We start from the raw sequence: 12,906 nt of genomic DNA, 5'->3' as shown, positions 1-12,906 counted from the left end.
ATACAGCGACCAATCAAAGGATTAGTTTAGCATACCACGCCCGGAAAAATTTCAAATGCGATTCTGAACTTAGAGTTGCATTCGTTTGTGCGAATATAGTAACCTCGATTTGAAAATTATTTCACCTTCATAAACTAGTATCAAAATTAGAGCACAAATATTAAATCAGATGATGATATATCCTCCCAATAAAATCTAACCACAATAAACTAAGATAAAAAATATAAAACAAATATTAAATCAGCTAATTATATACCTGCATGACAACTTGCAGGGTCTACATGGAAGACATTGGTATATTGATGCTTATTACAGAGTAAGGTAATACACTGATTACAAGGTCGTGGCGAACCTCATGTGGCAGCAGAAGAAAACAAACCCTAACGTGCAACATATACTTCCCGGCGAACCTCATGTGGCAGCAGAAGAAAACAAACCCTAACGTGCAACATATACTTAGATATCAATAGGAAACTGCTTGGTGGCTTAGTTGGAGAGGCTGCCACAAGCAACAGGCGCAAACGACAGCATGTTTTTTCCGTTGTCATAGAGCATTTGGTAATTCTGCTGTTGCAGATTCCCAAATATGGAGAGGTCAGTAATACCCTCATTCGATAACATTGTAAGGCACAGCACGCGACTGCCAATATCGGTTAAGTAGTTATCTTTGGAAAGAACAAAATCTGCCCCCTTGAAATGGAATGTCACAGTGGGAAAGCTTGAATCTGAAGTGTCCTGTTGGAAGCAGAGGTCCAGGCCAACGCTAGAGCCATCAGCTTGTGGGAGATTAATCGATGAGTTCAAGGTTTCCTTCACAACATCATAAGCATTCTGTTTCAGATAAGTGACAGTCGTTCCAGAGTCTACGATAAGTCCACCAGAGCCATCAGATTGAAGATCAAAAGTACCAGCAGGAATTGCTAATAATTTGTCATTAACGCTGATTCCTGCCAATGAAAGATAATAGTATGTTGGATTTGAAGTACTTTGAATAATAGGAGTCGAACTGACATCACCGGCATTAATTGTAGCGCTGCTGCCTAATAACAAAGAGCTCGTTTCGGAAGAACTAAAAGAGACGAGACAATAAGAAAACTTGTTTCCCATGGATGGACCGAGCTGAGAGACCAAGGAAAGAGGGCCTCGTCCAAAGCCTACCAATCCACTTGCTTGTGCGAATGCAATTCCTGAATTATTGTGGCCGCAGCCAAACACAATATGCGAAACAATTTGGGAAGAAAGAGTAAAGGTCTCGTATGAAAGCATCCCCTTCGTAAAAGACTTGTCACCATAGCCATAGCTGTATTGACACTCTGCATTAGAGCAAGAAAAGCTACTACACAGGGAGTTATTGCAAAGGACTGGACTGGATGTCGAGGATTTGGAAGGATCATAGATTGGAGTTGGTTGATTATAACAATCAGTGCAGGGCTCGCACTGCGTCCATATTAGGTCACTACCCGTGTCCAGAATTGCAGGATAAGATATAGATGGCGTTCCAATCGAGATGGTCATGAGAAATTCTCCATCTCCTGACTTTACTGAAGCCTGGATATCCTTCATTTGATCATCAACCTGCAATTTATTAGTAACTGCAGATATGATTTGCAGTTTTTCAAGTCTCTCATAACTGCGTTGAACTGCTCGCTTCAGACGCTCAGCGGAAGTAATATGTGGAAAGAGTACTGAATCTTGATGGACAAGATCTATTCTCAATCCATTCAACGGTTTGCATTCTATCAAAGGGAGGAATACGACTACAGACAACAGTAACAAAGGAATCGACAGAAGAAGCTGGTGCTTGCAGGTGACAGCAGAATATGTAACAGCTGATTGCCCAGCTCCAGCCATATCGACCAAGCGATATTATTTCACAGTGGGAGGAGAGGGGAGGAGGAAGAAATGCTCTGCTGCACAACAGTGAATGGGATGCTTTGTATTTATATTGACTGGACCTAAGTAGATGCCTTGAATCATTCATTTTAAGTTGATCAAGAACGGTCAGATACCGCGTATATGTAAATTTGATTAACTACGAATACCGTGTAATGCAAATTTGATTAACAACGATCGGATTGGATGTTTTTATTTTTATAGACTGGTTCAACATTTTTAGTCATGGATAGCGTCTCTTTATTTGTCGGTTGGCACGGGACCTCATCAATGTCGTGTTCTGTTTCTCCATCCGGAATGCGTTTCAAGTTGCGTTTGTTGATAAAAGGGCACGAACGCTTGCGGACCAATTAAATCTGAAGACTCTGCTTATGGTCTATATCTCCTTTCTTGTCCTTTCCTCAAGAAGTCAAGTTTTCCTTGTCCTTTCCCCATGGATTGAAGGTTTGCCTTGCTATTTATTGGAATCTTCTACAATTTGTGGAAGAGCTTCACGGGCCTTTGATGCGTAGATATTCCACAAAGCATTCACCGATTCATCTATGTTTGTTTGAATAGTAGTTATATAAAAACAAAACTGTCCAAACAAAATTGTAAAATTGTAATGGGAGAGAACTTATACTGTAAGAGTAATATATATCAAATTGGTGTATGAGATTTTTTTGTTTGTGGAATAATGAATCTATCTTTTGTTTGTAATTATTTGAGGTAGGTATTCCATTCATCTATGTTGGTTTGAATAGTTGGCAAACCAAAAACAAAATTGTAAGTGGACAAAGGATTGTTTGTAACTATTTGAGGTTAATTCTATGAAGGCATACATACTCTACCCCTCTTGTTTTGAACTTGGACTTCTTAGAAGCAAACACATGCTCTTAACCATTAAGTCACTGTATGTACAACAACAAAATGTGTTTTTGCTATTTGTTTAAATAGTGTTGATGGGAGCCTCTTGATTTGTCTTAGCAAAAATATTAAATATGTAGGTAAATGAAAGAAGGAAAAGGTAACATTACTTTTAGAATTAATAAAGAATTTAGAAATATTTAATATGAAGTTAAACATTTAATATCTATATTAAATAACATAATTTTATAAAATGAAATAATTTAAATTAAATATTTTTAAAATTTTCATTTTCCACCTTTTGGAGATGTATATATTTATTTCATATAATTTAATATATACATTCATGATATATAAAGAGAGGCTTAGGAAGATAGACAAATACACAAACATACACAAAACGTTTTAAAAAATATTAATAACAAAAGTAATTTAATGCATATAGAAGAAAGTAGATTTTCCTCTTCTTTCTTCATTTGAGGAAGAGGTACATAGTACACTAAATCCTCCCAACCATTTATGATACACTCAATTGACAATTCAATACATATAAAGAGAGGGGTGGGGGAGTAGAGAGGTTCATTTTACAACCTAGTATGAAAGCGATCTGTAATTCCATTCGTGGTCAATTCGGAGTTCTAATATCTCCCTTAAAAAATAATTAATTTGGAGTTCACATATCTCCCTTAAAAAATTAATTTAAAAAAAAATACTTAACATTGCTAGCTATAATGAAAAATAATGATTCCACATATTTGATTAGTTTTACTTAAAATTATTATAAAACGTCAATAATGGCATTCTAATTGTGTTCACTTAGGTCATTGTTAAATTACAATCCAATATGAAAAAAATGTGGTAAAAATGTTGCATTTTCACTCTAAGATTTATAAAGAAAATATTTTGATGCCTATATTAAATAGTATAAGTACTATATCTCTTATAAATGTGTCAACATAAAAATTAAATAAGTTGTCTGAATATATATCTCTTGACATAAAAAAATATATATGTATATCTACATGTAAGAAAAATGTGCTCTATAATTAAAATAGAAATGAATATATTTCTTAGTTAGTTTTAATTAAAAGCATTATAAAACATTAATAATCTCACTTCCTTTTAAGTACTAAACTCTGTGAAGGCATACCTATTGTACCTCCCTTTGGCATTGAATCTATAACCTCTTGGGAGGAAACACATGCTCTTAGCTTACAGGGTTAGCTAAATTCATCTACTATGTATCGTTAAAGCAAATTTTCTATTGAGAGGTGAGGGGTTAAAATAATCCAGATAGTTTTTAATAAAATACAAATAAAGATGTTTAATGCAATGGATTTGATATGTAGCATTTAAAAGATATTAATAATAATAAAAATATTTAATTTTCTCCCTAGATAAAATATATTAATTCGAGATTGCCTAAAATATTTCAATTTCATTTATGCATATTTATAGGTTACATAACGAAATTTAAAAAAAATATCAATTTTTGTGGTTACAACATTATAAAAAATTTCATGTACTCTTGCAATTTTAAATTTTGGTTATATTTAAAGGTTTATTTAGTCTAACATCTACAAAAGATTTGTTGAAATCCCAAACTTAAGTTGTGTATTCTACATAGTTCAAGTGTCCAATAAGACTTTCAAGCTATTGCATCCATTTATCCATTTAAAAATGTCAATTAAATAATGAAAAATTACACATGGTGTATATATATATAAATAATGAAAAATTATATATGGTATATATATATATATATATATATCTTAGACATGAGAAGGATTAAGATTCTTAAGGTGATTTTTTTTTTCCATGTTTTGTATTCTAAAATAGGTTTGCACATCAAGATATTTGATCCCTCTTGGCGCATCGTAGATCCATGGTTGAGATGGAACTACACTAGTTTAAATATCAATAATTATCAAGTGGATGAGAGGTATTTATCAAAGAACAAGTGTCATTTTAAGTGAGTTATGGCTTTTAGGCATGTGGTATTAATAAGAAATTGTATTAGCCATGACATTGTAGCAACGCCTATTTACTGACTACAAATATTCATGGAAAAATAGGATAAATGGTTAGAAATATTTTTTTTTTGTAAACTGCGAAGGGACCTTTCTTTTTCTATTACTGCGAATCAAAACCACTACATGTTCGTGGTGGCCTGAACCCTTCCCAAGGGGAAACTTGGTTTATTGGACACCTTAAATTCTTAACAGCCATCCAAAAATAGAAAGTCCTAATTCTTCTTGTCCAAGCTAAATATACATAACAATCATAAAGACTTCTATTGTTTCGTGTCTGCATTCTAAACTTCAAAAAGGAACTAAAGATGTCAATCTACTATCTAACAACTTCTTCAAAACGACATATATACATATCTTCCATTATTGCGCCGCCATGCCTGTCTGCTGCTCCACTTCTTTCTTGATGTCTGGGTAGCAGTCCATTATCTGCTGCTGTATTTCATCCATTTTTTTGTCCTGCATTAACAGAGTGATCTGGATGTTCTTCAGTTCTTTCCTTAGATTTGGAATTCCTTGAGAAAGCTCTGCCATTTCCATAGCTACTTGCTCCATTGCATTAGCTAGCAGTCTTTTCATTACCCAGTATATGTGTAGAGTCTGCTTATACAGAGTCATACGGCCTCTCGTGTTTCCTGGATCCAGGAGAAGATATTCCCAGTCTTCCATTTCAGAGTTTGATTGTCCCTGAGTTGCTTCCTCTTCTAGTTGCTGTATTATCCTTCTAATGTCCTTGTTGGTGTTCTCACAATAGGCTCTCACTGTGAACTGAATCTTTTTTCCTATAGATCTTATGGATTTTCTAGTAGATGTAGTTGCATGTACTTCCCGGTAGCCTCTTGCTCTTCCCCTTCCCCTTCTGCGTTGTCCCCGTCTCCCTCCTGTGCCTCCTCTATTCCTCTAATTTCCTCTGCCTCCCCGACTCTTCGTGCCCGAGGCACTGCCGAAGTCACGACCTCCTTCTCGCCCTTGACCTCTCCATTCATCATCTTCCCTGGTCTCCTGCTTGTCATTCGTCCCGGGCTTTACTACCCTCCTAACCTTCTCTCGTGCCTGCTCCCCTCTGTCCTGGTCCGAATCAAACATCTCTATGTCATCCTCTGAATCTTCCTGGACAATTAAGATTTCCTCAGCCGTTTCTTCTTCCGCTATTCCTTTTCCTCTCTTTTCCTGGCTGCTTCGTTCTCTATTGGCTTCACTCCCATCGTTTCTCGACCTCCTTCTTGTCGCCATTCGACCCTTACCTTCTGCACTGTCTGTTTGAATTTTCCAGCTCCTCTATCCTCCTGTTATCTTGGTCCGAGCCCTCGCCACCCTACCTCTTCGCCAATTCTCTATTGTTTCCTTTCGTGTTTGCCTTCCTTTATCCCGCTTTTCTTTTTTATGTCTTCGTCTCTTCCGATTTCTCGTTGCTTCCTTTACCCATTCTACTTGCCACTTGTCACCTCCTTCACCGCATGCGTCCTTTCGTTCTTCCTTTGTACTGTCATACTCATGTTTGATTTCTGACATTCTGTCATTCCCACCTCCCTTCGTCACCACTCCATCAGCGTTCCTCCTTGAGATGCAATCTCTTCTGATGATCCCTCTATCCCTATTCATAATTACTGACCCTCCTCAGTCTTGTCCTTCCTTCTCACCTGATTTGAATTAATTGTTCTGTACACCGTCGAAATCACCGCGATCAGGGATCTCTTGCAATCATTTTTATTGGTTTGTGGATTCATCATGGTCTTGATTGATTATGGTTGCAAGTTCCTCCCATCTTGGATTATTCATTATTGTAGGCCATCCGTTATCAATTTTCCTTTCCTGTTCGTTACTCCCCCAGTTGGCAAGGAATTCTGCAGCCTTATTACCCTTCCTTCTGACATGATTGATAATTTTATAGTCTATTCTCTTTAATAATTCCACCAAATCTTGAACAATCTCGGCTGTCCTCCAGCTTCCAGCTATCTGCTCCTAGTTTCTCCCATTATTGAGTTTCCGGAGCATCTCTACTACCACCTGTGAATCCCCTTCTATCTCCAGGTTCATGTAGCTATTCCTTATAGCTATCCTTAACCCTTGATGCACCGCCCACAGTTCTGCTTCATTGTTATTCATTTTACCTCCCCATTCCGCATACACCCATCTGATGTGTTTCTCACTGTCTCTAAAGATGCCCCCAAAGCCTGCATTCCCTGGGTTCCCTTTGGAGGCCCCGTCAAAATTCAACTTGATGAATTTTTCTCTAGGGTATCTGAACTACTTTGGGCTATGAACCTAAGTACTTTGCCGTCTTTCTTTCTTGGGGTATAGCATATCAAATTTTAGATTTAATTTTGTTAGGATTTGTTCTTCTTCCTGGTTTGCTTTCCAATCTTCCTCATCCCAGTCTTCGGTCAGAACCGTTTCTCTAATAGAGTTTAGAATTTTTTTCCATATTCCTTCTGGTTTATTATTTTTGTCTAATAAAATCCTTCGATTTCGTTCCTTCCATAGGAGCCATATCACAAAACCCACTGTCAGATTCCAAGCTCTCTTCACCACTTTACAAAGGAATTGTTCTTTACTCCATTGAAAAATGGTCTTTTTTATGTCACTGGGTTCTCTATTTAATTTAACAAAAATATTTCTAACCTCTTCCCATATATGCCGAGCAAACGGGCAGTTGTTCAAAACGTGTTCCTGGGTTTTAGTTTCTATATTGCAGAGACTACACCTCGATGGCCCAAGGAAGCCTCTCTTTTGGATTTTATCCCATGTTAAGATTCTTTCTCTTCCAACTAGCCATGCAAATATGGCTATCTTTGGCCACCATTTGCTGTCCCAAATAGCTTTCCATTCTGTGATTTCCTCCACCCTCTCTTGATGCCTTGTCAAATAGTAGGCCTCCTTAACTGTAAAGGTTCCTTTCGTTGATTTTCCCCATCTGAGAATATCTTCCCCTGTTCTGGCTTTAATTTTTCTTGATTCTAATTCTTTTAAATATATTCCTTGCTGTTCTTGAATGATGTTTTCATCCCATTCTTCTGGCTTTCTCCATATTCTCCATATTCCATATCTCTTTCCTTCTATCCAATAGTCCCTTACATATTTTCTCTCCTCCCTGAGCGCTTTTTGTTGTATACGTTGCAGAGCTTGAATATTGATCAATTTGTTTCTTTGTTGCCACCCCTCTTCCCAAAATCTGGCATTCTTTCCTCCTCTTATTTCCCAGAAGGCATGGTTGTTTATAATATTCCCGTTTTGGCTTGCAAGTTCCCAAATTGTAGAGCTTTTCTGGGTCTCTTCCATTCTGAGGATTTCATCAGTTGTTGGGGGCATATTATACTTCTGGGTCCATATTTTCTTCCATAGGTCATTTCCTCCCCTCATCCACCACCACCACAGTTTTTCTCCTAGCACCTTGTTTAGCACCTCTAGGTCTCTCAATCCAAGGCCCCCTTCCTCTTTTCTTTTCATTAAACTTTTCCGTGAGACTAAAGCCCATTTCCTTTGTTGATTTGGTTCGCCCCAAATGAATTTTCCAAATATTTCTTTTATTTTGTACACGCCCCTTTGGGAGCAGCCATGATAGATAAGGGGTAAATAGGTATTTCTTGGAGGACTAACTTCAGAAGAACTATTCTGCCTGCTATATTCAGAGATCTAAAAGACAAGCTTGCCAATTTGTTCTTGAGTTTTTCTATAATCTTCTGCCAGTTTACCATTCTTGTGGGATTTGTATCTAACTGATTCCCCAAGTATTTTGTTGGAAGTTCTCCCTGCCTGAACCGTAGAGTTCTGGTTAGATGATTCTTGATTGAATCCATAGTGTTAAATACGAAAGTACATGATTTCTCCTTATTAACTTCCATACCCGATGCCTCCATAAACAGCTCCAGGATTCTTTTAATATTCCTTACTTCTTTTATTGAGACCTCACATAATAACATAATGTCGTCTACAAACTGTTGATGGGTTATGTGCAGATTGTTTCCCCATAACCTTAAGCCCTTAATTCTCCATTCCCTCAGCTCCTTTTTAAAGTATCTTCCTAGACCCTCCACTGCCATTATGAATAAGAAAGGAGATAAAGGGTCCCCTTGCCTTATTCCTCTAGTAGCATTGAAAGTTGTCGTAGGTACCCCATTTATTAGAATTGAAAAATTAGGAGTTGATATCATGCCGTACACCCATTCTATCCATCTGTTACTGAAACCGAAGGTCTCCAGGACTTTCTTGAGATATTTCCAACTCAAACGATCATAGGCTTTTGACAAATCAAGCTTTATCATCAATCCTTTCTACTTCTTCTTTTTTAGAGAGTGTATCACTTCTTGTGTTACTACAAAACCATCAAGAATTTGTCTTCCCTCTACAAATCCTGTTTGTTCTGGAGAAATTAAGCTAGAGAGAAGGGTTTTTAATCTTTTTGCTATCAGAGTGGCTATTATTTTGTATATTACATTACACAAGGCAATTGGGCGAAAACCCTGGGCATTTTTAGAGTTAGCATTTTTAGGGATCAGAGTAAAAAAAGTCGAGTTTATAGCTGGCCATACCTTTTGTTTCATACGGGATTCTTCTACTACCTCCAGAATCTCCTTACCTAAAAAATGCCATCCTGCTTGATAAAACTCCACCGTGTATCCATCAGGTCCTGGTGCTTTGCCTTTATTCATACTCTTCACAATTTCTTCCACTTCCTCAAGAGTAGCTGCTCTCATCAGGGCCTTGTTCTGCTATTCTGTTACTATTTTAGGGATTTCATTACATATGCGCTCTATAGCTGTTGTACGATCATTTTGTGGTTCTGTCAGAATTTCTTTGTGGTGTTCAACCAATACTTTCTCAATTCCTTCTTGTTCTATTATCCTTTCCCCTTCTTCATTTTTAATGGAGAAAATCATATTCCTTTGTCGGTGTTGTATCATAGCTTGGTGAAAGAACTTGGTGTTTCTTTCTCCTTCCCGTAACCAGTTGACTCTGGATTTTTGTTTCCACGCGATCTCCTCCTGTTGCCTCCGCTCTTCTAGTTGACTTATTATGACTCCTTCTTCTTTACATCTTTCCTCCGTTCGTCCTTCTGTAATTATTCTTTGTTGTATTTCTTCCATTTCTTTTTCTAGTTTATGTTTCTCCTCCATTATATTCCCAAACTCTTCTTTATTCCATTTCTTTATTTTCCCTTTCAATTCTTTGAGTTTTAGCTGGAAGGTGTGCATCTTCCCTTTTCCTTTTAGTGTACTTTCGGTCCACCATTCCTTTGTTTTTAGTAAGAATTGAGGGTTCCTAAGCCAAAAGGCCTCAAACCTGAATGGTTTTTTACCTGATTTTTTCTTGATATCTATTTCCAGCCTGATCGGCCAATGATCTGAGCCTATTGCAGGCATTATTTTTTCTTCCACAAAAACATCCAGGTTCATAATTTGTTCTGATAAAAGGAATCTGTCTAATCTAGAAGCTATTTGATTTCTTCCCACTCTTCGATTGTTCCATGTATAAATACCATTAATTGTTGGTATTTCCACCAGCCTCTGTTCTGTAATCACCTCATTAAATGCCTCCATATTCTGATCTGGTCTTCTTATGCCACCTTTCTTTTCATCTGCAGTTCTAATCATATTAAAGTCTCCTCCTACTATCCAGGGTGTTCCAGGGGAAATCCTTCTAGCAACTTGCACGTTCTTAAGAAAATTTTCTCGTTCTCTTGGTATGTGCGGTCCATAGACTCCTGAAATGAGGATCCTCTCTGCTGATCCTACTATTCTAAACAAACCAGTGAGGATTCTGGGAAGGCTTATCCAGTTTTCAAATATTATCTCCTTAAGGTTCCATATGATTGCTAGGCCCCCTGCTGTACAACTCGCATCTTGGCCCATTACCTCATATTGCATTCTTAGTTTTTTAATTATTCCTTCCAATTGTTGCGAGCTAATTTTCGTCTCTTGGATTATCATGATACCAGGTTTGTCTTTCTTCAACCTCTATTTTAATTACCTCTGCTTTCCTTTGCTGTTGAGGCCCCTAATATTCCAACTTGTGACTATCATTTAAAACTTCTTTGGTGGTTGTTGGAATACCTCTGATAGGGGTATAACCCTACCTGAGTTGACCAGGATTTCTCCTACCGCTTGTATAGTCTCATTCAGTGTTCTTCTGCCTCTCTTTCTGCCCCCCTTGCTAGTATTGTCCATTCCCAAGCTGTGGTTTGCTTGTGCCCCTATTTGGTCTATTTGGTTTTCCAAGGTACTGCCTTTCTTCTCCTTGTATTTTTGGAATGTTTCTTTATATAACTGTTTCTGAGTTTCCGGGATAAATCTCTCATCAAGATTTTTCCATTCCTGTAGCAATTTCCTCATGATTCTTTCCTCCTCATTCCCACTGTCCTTTTGTGATTCTATCCCTATTTGGGCTTGCTCCATTGTTATCTCCAGGCTTTCCCCTACCCCTTCTTCGGCCTCCCTGATGTGAGATATGTCATTATCCTTTGTCTCTTTAATAATTTCCATTGGCTCATTCTCATTGTCATCCTCTTCAATCATTTTTCCTGCGTTCTCTTCTTCATCCTCCTGTAGGGCCTGGAATTTATTTTGACTTTCAACTATTACAGGTTTCGCTTGTTGTTGTATCCTTATTCATTCCTTGCCTGATTTTTTCCTCCTATGGACCTCCTGGAAGCCCATTTCCCCAGCATCTGCTCTCTCTGCCCTCCTTTGTTCTTCTTCTTGTTTTCTTGATATTTCCTCTTCTTTGTTTAAAGGGCACTGCTTGTAAAGATGCCCGTATTCATGGCACCTTCTACACCTGAAAGGTATGTGTTCATAATCAATTGGTTGCTTCCATATCTCATAATGGTATTCTAGCTCTATATATTCAGGCAGTGGCTCTGCTATATTCATATAGATGCATATCCTTGCATAAGATGTGTACTTCCCTCTTTTTGTTGACTCAGCTACTTTCACGAAGGTCCCAATTGTATTACCGATCCCTTCCAGAATGTCAGGGTCCCAGAACTCCATTGGTAGGCCAAATAATCTGACCCAAATGGGTGCTGATAGCATTTTCTCATTGTCCGGGTTATATCTTTCTTCCCAATGTCTCATGAACAAGCCAGAACTATTCATAAAGTATGGTCCTTCTTCAAATGTTCTTTCCTTATCTTCCAGGTTTGCAAATATCACTGTGAAAAATCCTTTTGCTCCTAGTTTTAGATCTATATGCCCTTTTGGCTTCCATCTTTGCTGTATCCATTTTACTAGGTCCTTTTCTGATGGCCAAAACCCTAGAAACTTGCATATCAAAGCATGATCTCTCATATAGCATCTATAATCTTCAAGTTTGTTATTGGGTATTACATACCTTGGTTTCTTCTGTGCCCTCGGTAGGCATCGACCTCCTATCTTGGTTTGCCAATGGTTCCCTAGTACTGGCGCATCTTTGTTGATCTCCTTTGGGTTTCTCTGCATTCCACTCCCGCTTGCTTCACCTGCCTTTCTATTTTGGTAGGAGGGGATCTCTCCCCTTGTTATAGGGAAAAGTGTCTACACAGAACTTCTTATCCCACTAAGGTGTGGTAGCTACCTTAGAAACAAACAAAGTAAAGCTACTTTCGTTTTTCCTTTATGAAATATAGATGAGAGAAGAACAAAGAAGACCAACCTCTGTCTTGCACTAATCTCCTAGTTCTATTCCTCTCTCTCTTGATAGTCTTTCGCTACATGCTCCCTTGTATGCCTCGCTTCACAGAGTAACTGTAAGATCACAGTAGCATAGCACTATACAAGAACATGGATCTATAATCATAAACAATCTAGGATCAGATGTAAATTGACCATACAAATGCATAAAACATAAATGACACAAGAGTATGGAGGAAAACTTGAATAGCTTTTATTGATAAACAACAAAGAGCCAAGGGAGTTACAACCAGTTGTTCTGACCCAGCATCATCCTCTCAGCAAGGAAGCCCCTCTTCACCTCATACAAAGCTTAGATCACCCAACACTATGATGTTGTCTCAAGAAACCAACAACAATTCCTTAGAATATGCAAAATTCCAGCCTTTGGATCTCTGGGATGAGGGATCCATATATAGATATCTGTAAGGGAGATGAGTCAACTTGTGATTTGATTATTGTCTTCTATCTGATAGTTCTTGCTTCCAATT

The 12,906-nt window shown here is 37.8% G+C and overlaps 1 pseudogene; it reads right to left on the bottom strand.

The window, feature by feature from the left end:
* Positions 1 to 244: 244 nt before the first annotated feature.
* On the bottom strand, positions 245 to 1,915 carry LOC149263795 (aspartic proteinase nepenthesin-2 pseudogene; annotated as a pseudogene).
* Positions 1,916 to 12,906: the final 10,991 nt, after the last annotated feature.

This window comes from Pinus tabuliformis, chromosome 6 (assembly GCF_031772625.1).
Source record: "Pinus tabuliformis cultivar Carrire ecotype Pingquan chromosome 6, CPIR1, whole genome shotgun sequence".
NCBI lineage: Eukaryota > Viridiplantae > Streptophyta > Pinopsida > Pinales > Pinaceae > Pinus > Pinus tabuliformis.
This window is presented reverse-complemented; position numbering and strand designations above follow the sequence as displayed.